This window comes from Cyclopterus lumpus, chromosome 20 (genome assembly GCF_009769545.1).
Source record: "Cyclopterus lumpus isolate fCycLum1 chromosome 20, fCycLum1.pri, whole genome shotgun sequence".
NCBI lineage: Eukaryota > Metazoa > Chordata > Actinopteri > Perciformes > Cyclopteridae > Cyclopterus > Cyclopterus lumpus.
The window spans coordinates 19,648,216-19,656,581 of NC_046985.1; positions in this window are offsets into that span (position 1 = coordinate 19,648,216).

The following is an 8,366-nucleotide window of genomic DNA, read 5'->3' on the forward strand; positions in this document are numbered from 1 at the left end:
GATTGTTCTGCCCTCTAGTGTAAGACGTACTGTACTTCAGACCGCTCATGATGGAGTTGCAGATAATTTAGGGGTAAGGAAAACCTATAATGGTTAAGAGACACTTTTGCTGGCCTTGTTTAAAAAGATGTTTCCGCTTTCATTAAAACTTGCCACGTATGTCAACTGACTGGAAAACCCCTTAACCTTTCTCCACTCACTGCAGAACCAAAGGCTTATGCGCTGGTGTCTATTCCTCCAACCATATCATTTAGATATGTCTATTATATATATTTAGATGTCATGTGAAAGGCACGGAAAATACAGCTTTGATGAAACCGTTTTTGGATCAAAGATCTGTGTGTGGACTCCCTTTTTGTTGCCAGCCTTGAGCCAGGCGGTAACAGTATTCAGATTTGACAGTTTGTTCAGTATTTTCAGGTGAATGTTAACATCCTCTGTTGAACCCAACAGCGTGACAGCAACTGTAACAGGACTGTATTCGTTCACGTCCCGTTGACCACCTCCCCTTCTAAGTCTTAAAATGGTTTGTTTTAGCAAGAAAATGTTTTGGCATCCAAGTTCCTGTCAAGCCATTCTTTTTTTTTGTCATGGTGCGTCTGTCATGACGTAAGCATATATCCACTAATACCACTGCTGACATTGCTACATTTGTTGTTTTAATCTGATTTAAAACAGCAGGACTTCAAACTGCACATATTGGTATTGGAAATATATACCGTGTCATGAGAGCTTGAGTACTCTATGACATAATTTAAATAGAGCTGAATTGGATCATTGCAGTGCTTTATTAAATCATGAGTTTAAATGTATCGTTATATCGTATAACAGACCATCTGTCTAGATGTGTATTTCTTTATGCAACAAAATATACAGTAAGTAAGCTTGTTACATTACTTGCATACGTGGGGTGAATTAATTACATAATTTTCAACAAAAGCTCGGTCCAATATGTCAGCTGTGACTCCAGAACACAGCAGTCTTCTAGGTGAAGGTCAATGTTTGTTTGACCTCATCTACTATAGAAGCAGATGTGTTTACATTACTAAAGAGTGGCTTTGTATCAGACACTGAGGGCCATTGACCAAGTGTCTGTATTTGACGAGTTGGGAGTGAGAACAGGTTGGTTTAAGATAAGAATATGAAAATGTTTTTGCGTGAGGTATATTAACTGTAGAAACAGATGTTGCTGTGGGTTGGAGGCAGAAATCTAAGAAACGTATGTTACAAAAGCAAGGAAGCTATCAGCATGGTTAGATGCCACTGAAAGGGAGAGAAAAATATGCTGTCTTTTTGTGCTTGAGGTGAACTGACCCTTTAACATGTAGGGAAATGAAAAGCAGCATGGGAATGCGGCCCCATTTTGATACACCAAATGATTTGATCAATAATAATAATTCTTTTAAAATACGCACACTCTTTTCATTTGTATTGTTTGTGCATGTACAATTATGTTTTTACAGAATGCAAAAATTCAAGGATATGTAATTTGACTTGAAAAAAACAGAACTAAATTAGAACCAGCAGTCTCCATCTACAGGAACACACTATATTCCCACTTCCAGACCACATGCCGAGGTGGACTGGCTCACATTGAGTTTGGATCTTAGTGAGGTGTGGACAGCATGTGGACACAATCAAGACTCATCTTCACCCCACACAGGAGTTACTCTCCAGGGTACAGCAACGATTATAGGAGGTGAGACCAGCTGTCTGAGCCTACTTCTGATGAAAACCCTACATTTCCTAATTTGACTGCATCAAAATTAGATGCTGTAATTAACAAGACAAAGGGGGACTTTTATTGTGAAGTATTTACAGTAAAATGTGTTCATTGCTGAATTGGCTGAGCTTTGTTTGCAGGTCTATTTCAACAAAAAGAAGTCTACAATACTGCAGGGAGGAAGAATAAGCAACATGGATAACGGGGCCTTTTATTTGAGGTTTTTTTAGCAAATGAAATATTTCGATCTGGCTCACCTAATCACAAAAGACGCATTGAAAAGTCAAAACCATAGCCAATACTCTTTTCTCATGCAAGTCTCTTGGAGATGCATTAAATAACCCGTAAGAGCATGAGGCACTCGTACATCATTGCAGTTGATGTTAAATGTAGCTTTAGACAGCATTTACTGATCCTTTTGGACATAAGTGCCAGACCGCCTCGCCGCACCAGAAACTTTACTCTCTGCATCATTAGACATTTGATGGGCTAAAGGCAGATTTAATGTTAGTTTAATTAAGTCAAGTTGCATCAACATCTTCAGATGATTAAAAAGACTCCTGCAAATTAAGTGGTCAGTTTTCAAATGAGTGCATTAAAACATGCAGCAGTGTATAATCTGTTTTCAAGGTATTCAAACATGGTTAATATCATCTGGAGCTATTGACTAAAATGCACAGACATGCTTTGAGATGCAATGGTGAGCTAACATCAAAATTACACTGATTCACCCGAGGGGAGGAACTGCAATTACAGGTTAAAGATGGGGCAGCATCATTGGTGGAGCACGACATGTTTACTGCTGCTGTATCTGAAGAAAGGCTTCAGGCATTTTGGATTTTGTGGAGGGGCGTCATGTGGAGAAAAATTCAGGCCAGAGACAATTAGATCAGAGGAATCTGTTTTCTTGCGAGTCTGGAAAAGGTGAAGCAGAAAGAGAGAACATTAGTGGATCATATACTCCATGTAATCTAATTTTTACGACGACAGTTGGCGATGCCAACATAAACACTGGTGCGAGCAGTGTGATCATATGTAGGGCTGAGTGGGTTTTCATTAAATGCAGGAAAGAGTATTAATGCTGAACGGATCTTGTTTCTCCTGACTTATCTTAGTGAAGGACCATTTTAAAAGGTTATGTAAACATTGTTGGACTGTCAAAATAAATATGGACGGACAGAATGTAAATATGTTCTTGTGTGCGTATTGTTTGGTATCTTGCATATGTATGAAGAGCAGTGATATGTGGCCACTCCACAGCAGGCATGCTTCTGGATGCAGTCAGCAGTGTTGGGCTTTAGGAAATGCTATAAAAGAGTGTACCCTCTCAGTGAACTGTGTGCATGTTGTTGCCTGAGGACTGTCTTAGTCTGAGATAATTATACAGAAAATATGTAATTTAGTTAGTTTCCATCAGCATTCAATATATTTATCTTCAATTCAATGGCCTCAACTAAAGTGTATACAATTCAATTTATTTTCTATAGCCCTTACAAGGGCTATAGAGGGCTTTACAATCTGTACACATACGACATCCCCTGACCTGCATCAGTATTAACCATCCAATAATGTCAATATGAGTGATAGGGACAATTCTACTTCAAACTGTTATAATTCTGATATTTTGTGAATAAAATAGTATGTGGAGTATATTTACATTGATGTTGACATTTTCACAAAACAGAAAATGGACTACTTCACACCTGTCCAAGCTTGCTGACGCTCAGGATTCAATGTATTAAAGTTTAACAATATTTAATGGCAAAGATAATGACGGATAGTGTTCACGATCAGGCGCAGCGTAGAGCCCAGGGCTGTCTCAAGATCTCCCGAACCATAAAAGAACTCTGACTCCAGAACAAAGGTTACGACTATTAGTCTGGTCATGCAAATTAATTCACACCTAAAGGTTAGTTCTATTGGCTAGTTCAAAGAATGCCGCTAAGCTAATCAATGCGATGGCGAGGTCAAAGCTCACACTTCCGGTCAGGGACCGGAAGTTCCCCTTCAGAATAAAACCTATTATCCTGCCTTCAGAATAAAAACATCTCAGGTTTCAATCGGCATCCATTTTAACTATTGTCTAAGCAATAAAACATAATTTATTCTCATGCATTACACAGTTAATAATTACATTTGTCATCAGCAGTTACAATAATAAAACAGTGATCCTCTCTTATGCTTTATAATACATTCTTCCAGAATATTCCTCATATCCTTAATTAATTATCATAACTTTCTTTATGTATTAATTAAAAACTTTCTTATTTACATGTGCAAGTAGAATATAAAATCCACTACAACTCAACAATGTGTATACGGTGTATGAATGTATGTCACTTGGGATAAAAGCGTCAGCTAAATGAAATGTAATCAACCTGCAGCTGTTTGATACATTTACAGCACCAGCAGGCAATTTAAAGGGGGATGCCATCACCCTTGTGCGTAGCCCTTTGTCAACCTGCCATCCTGATTCCAGAAGGGTTGTCTAGTTGAATATGTTTATTTCAGGGAGAAGGGCCAGACAGCCAGGTCCAATAGACCCTGTGAGGCGAGAAGTCTGCCTGACTCATTGATCCTTTATCTGACTGACATTTTTGCAAGTTAGAGTCTTTTGCCCCGACAATGTATCTGAAATATCAGTAGCTGGCTAGGCTGCAGCTACGCCAGATGCCGAAGATGATCGGGGTCAGTCTAGAAAATGCTTGAGATTCCACCATTTGTATCCATTACAAGTGTAGGCATTTCTATCTTCATTGAGTCACTTGTCCGAGACTTTAACAAAAAGTGTTCACGCAGATTATACAACCACATAATGTCCTTTGAATGCTCAAAGACTGACTGAATAAGGGAAATCAAGAACAAAAAAATGCAACAATCACTATAATTTTCTATGTGGTAGCTTCAATTACTCGTCTTTTTTTCTTTTCAAAACCAAACTTTTTCAAGCGCTTCAACGACGGTCTGTATAACCTTGAAACCACAAACACCTTTGATGTCAATTCCTGAGCTTCCTCCTTAAAAACCCATGCAGGGAAAAGTGTAGCTTAATTACCTACAACTAAAATAAGAAAAAGGGAAAGACACTCTCACACAAGATATGCAGGTCAGACTTGGTGAAGGGTAAACTACACCGAAGGAGGTGCTGGAGTTAGCCCAGTGAGTAAAATCAGACACTCTAGAGTTCTGTCGGAAACATTGGCCCCCTTCTGTCATTTAACAATAAATGAATAAAATAGAAGAGCTTCTTCTATGGAAAAGGATGACTGCATTGAATCAAACTTTGACCACACAATGAGACTCATGCAGCAGCTGACCTGTGGACTACTGTCTCTAAAGAAGAGACTGGAGGTGTAGGAAGAGGAGGACTGAGATTAAACCATGACAGAGAGAACTTGAGATGGCTTCTTTGAGAAAGGAAAGTTGCTCACTTTGCAACACTAGCTTGATGTGGCGCTAACCTTTATCAATTAAAAATGATGACTGTTAGATGACATCTATGCGAACAATGTGTCTTTGCTAACAGGCCATGCACCACATTCCTTCAAAGTAGCTGTAATTAAACCTCTACTGAAAAAGCCCACTCTTAATCCAGAGGTGTTGGCTAACTACAGACCAATCTCTAACCTTCACTTCCTCTCTAAGATCCTTGAGAAAGTAGTCGCAAATCAGTTGTGTGACTTTCAATTCAATTCATTTTATATAGTCCAATATCACAAATTACGAATTTGCCTTAGAGGGCTTTACAGTCTGTACACATACGACATCCCTGTCCCAGGACCTCAGATCGGATCAGGAAAAACTCCCAAGAAATAGAAAAAAAACTTTCACAGGGACAAAAGCAAATAACCCTTCAGGAGAGCAAAAGAGGAGGATCAGACTTAAGACTTTCCTCTTTAATAGTGCTTATAGTGCTTTAGGGCTGAATCAGGTTGGCCCTGGTCCAGCCCCTTGATATGCTGCTATAGGCTGCTGGGGGATGTTTTAGGATACACTGAGCACCCATCTCCTCTTCTCTCTCTCCTTCTGGATAAATTCATGTCACTTTATTGCACATAACTAATTCTACTTCTTCCCTGGAGTCTTCGTGCTTTCTCGCCTCTCAGGTTTTCATAGATCGTGGCTGTGACCCTGCTGATTCCCCTATTTCCTATTTCCTTTTCTTTACATGGATCATGGTTATCTGGATAATGGTCCATGCCTACTACTCATTATTCATAATTTCAGTCAGTCATTGAATGTTTATGTAACTCTGTAATGCTGTTCATCTGTACACAACATATATTGCTTCTGTCCATCTGGGGAGAGGGATCCTCCTCTTTTGCTCTCCTGAAGATTTCTTCCCTTTTTTCCCCATGAAAAGGTTTTTCCCGATCCGATGTGAGGTCCTGGGACAGGGATATCGTATGTGTACAGATTGCCACCAATCTGGCAGGCCGTTCTAGGAGCCAATGAGCTTGGTTTTGACATGGGGTCGGGAAGGGTATGGCTCAGGCGCAGAGAGAAAAAGGCAGGAGTCCAGGCACGTGAACAAAAGAATCTTTACTGAAAATCTCAAACTCAAAAACACAGGCTGGATAGCAAAGTAACACGGAGGACGAACAACCATCTGACAGAGGACAAGGGAACGAATGGGAGCATATATAGGGGGAACCACAGGTGTAGGGCATAACTAATCAAGGAGATAGAGGAGTGGCAGGTGGAGGGAATGATTGATTAGCAGAGATACAAAACTAACAGGGTCTTACAGTTTTATATTGTTACTTGAGCTGTGTTAAGCCCGGTAGTAGTGGTAATGCTTTTGGAGTCAGAGATTTGACAATCCATAACTTGTGTAGTCTGGGTAAGCTTAAGGTGTAAATTGAAAAATGCCTTCACACACACACCAGCGTTTAGTTTTCACTATTTTCGGATCAGTGCCTGAGTTTTTTTTGTAATTGGTTTCTTTTAGCTGGGTTAGTGCAGCTCTTACTTTCAGAGCACTCTGTGGTTATACTAATTACACTCATACCTTTTCTTTACATTTGCAGTTTCATCTCAATTTGAGTTCTTCGAAAATATTTTTAAATGTTGTAGGGCCCAAATAAGCGACAAAGCCTCCTTCTCAATAACAAGGTCAAAATGACCAAATCATCCAGATAAACCGCACAACCTTTTAATCTGGAAACTACACAATTCATCAACCGCTGAAATGTTGTGGGGGCATTCTTCAACCCATCACTTTATAGGAATAAAGACCTGACGGTGTGATAAATGCAGCAATTTCCTGTCCATGCTTCGACAAAGGAATTTGCAAATACCCTTTAAGCAACTCAAATTTGCTAACAAACTTTGCAGATCACACCTGATCTATACGATCATCCATACGTGGCAAAGGAAATTAGTCAGATTTTGTCACAGAATTTACTTTCCTCATGTCAGTACAGAATCTAGGCGTTCCATCCTGCTTGGGCACCAAAATAAATAGAGACTAGGTAATGTAGGTACAGGAATGTTCTTTTGGAGCATGTACTCCACCTTAGCGTCCAAATATCCACGTTTTAACTTGCGGCATACAGTAAGTGTTGCTTGATTGTCTGAGCCTCTCCAACATCAATATCATGCTCCGCTCACTCAGTTTGTGAAGGAATATCCCCAAACAAACACAGATATTTGTGTACCAACTCAGACATTTCTTCATGTTTTGCCTAGGGCAGATGAGCCAACTATTGCCCACGGCAGATGAGCTAACATATTGCCCGTACAGGAGACTATCAGGCTGTGGCACCCCATCTCCCTCAGCCACCGCAAGAGCCGGATGAACACCATCTCTCACCTCCTGACCCAAGTCAGTTTCCACTACACGCCTGTTGTACGTTCTGGCGTTACAATGACATAATAACTCCGACATTTTCTCCGTGACTGTATGGACCTGTGAACCAACAATAGGCATAAGTGCTAGAACCTGGTCTCTCGGATTGAACTCATGTCGTTCTGTAAGTCGGTCATGCAACTTCATTTTAATTTGCGACACCGACAACCTTTCCTGTGCCATACTTCCAGCTACAAACAAACAAAGTCTATAACCATTCACATAGTCACTAGTTCTACTGGCAACTTAGTATCCACAGAGCCATCTTTCAGTACTGTCAAAAGACCATGCACAGAATGTCCAAAGACCAACTAATTTGGGCTAAAACTTGTACTCTCCTGTACAGCCTCCCTCGCAGCCAACATCAACCATGGAAGCCCCTCTTCCCAGTCTCTACTCTATCCAGCTCGGTACAAAATCCACGTAGAAGAGACTTAAGGGTCTGGTGGAACCTTTCCAAGGCTCCTTGGCTTTGCGCATGATAAGCAAATGATTGGTTCTGTTTAACATGTTTTAAGTGTTTATCTGAACTAAATAAAGAAAGTTAACTTTATGAAATGTGGCAGTCAGTAACATCAGTAATGTCAACGTGAATGTGTGTAATGGAGTGTAAGTGTTGTCAGCGAAACCAAAATTAAAGCTGCGAGCAGCGATGTGAGGGTCCTCGTTCCTCCTCCACATCGGGGGTACTGGCTGGACGCCGGCTCAAGCGGCCCAGGAATGTCTGTGACCGTCGGAGTAAGCGTCTGTGAGTTAGACATTTTTTCCAGCATGGAGCGATGCTGGAAATTA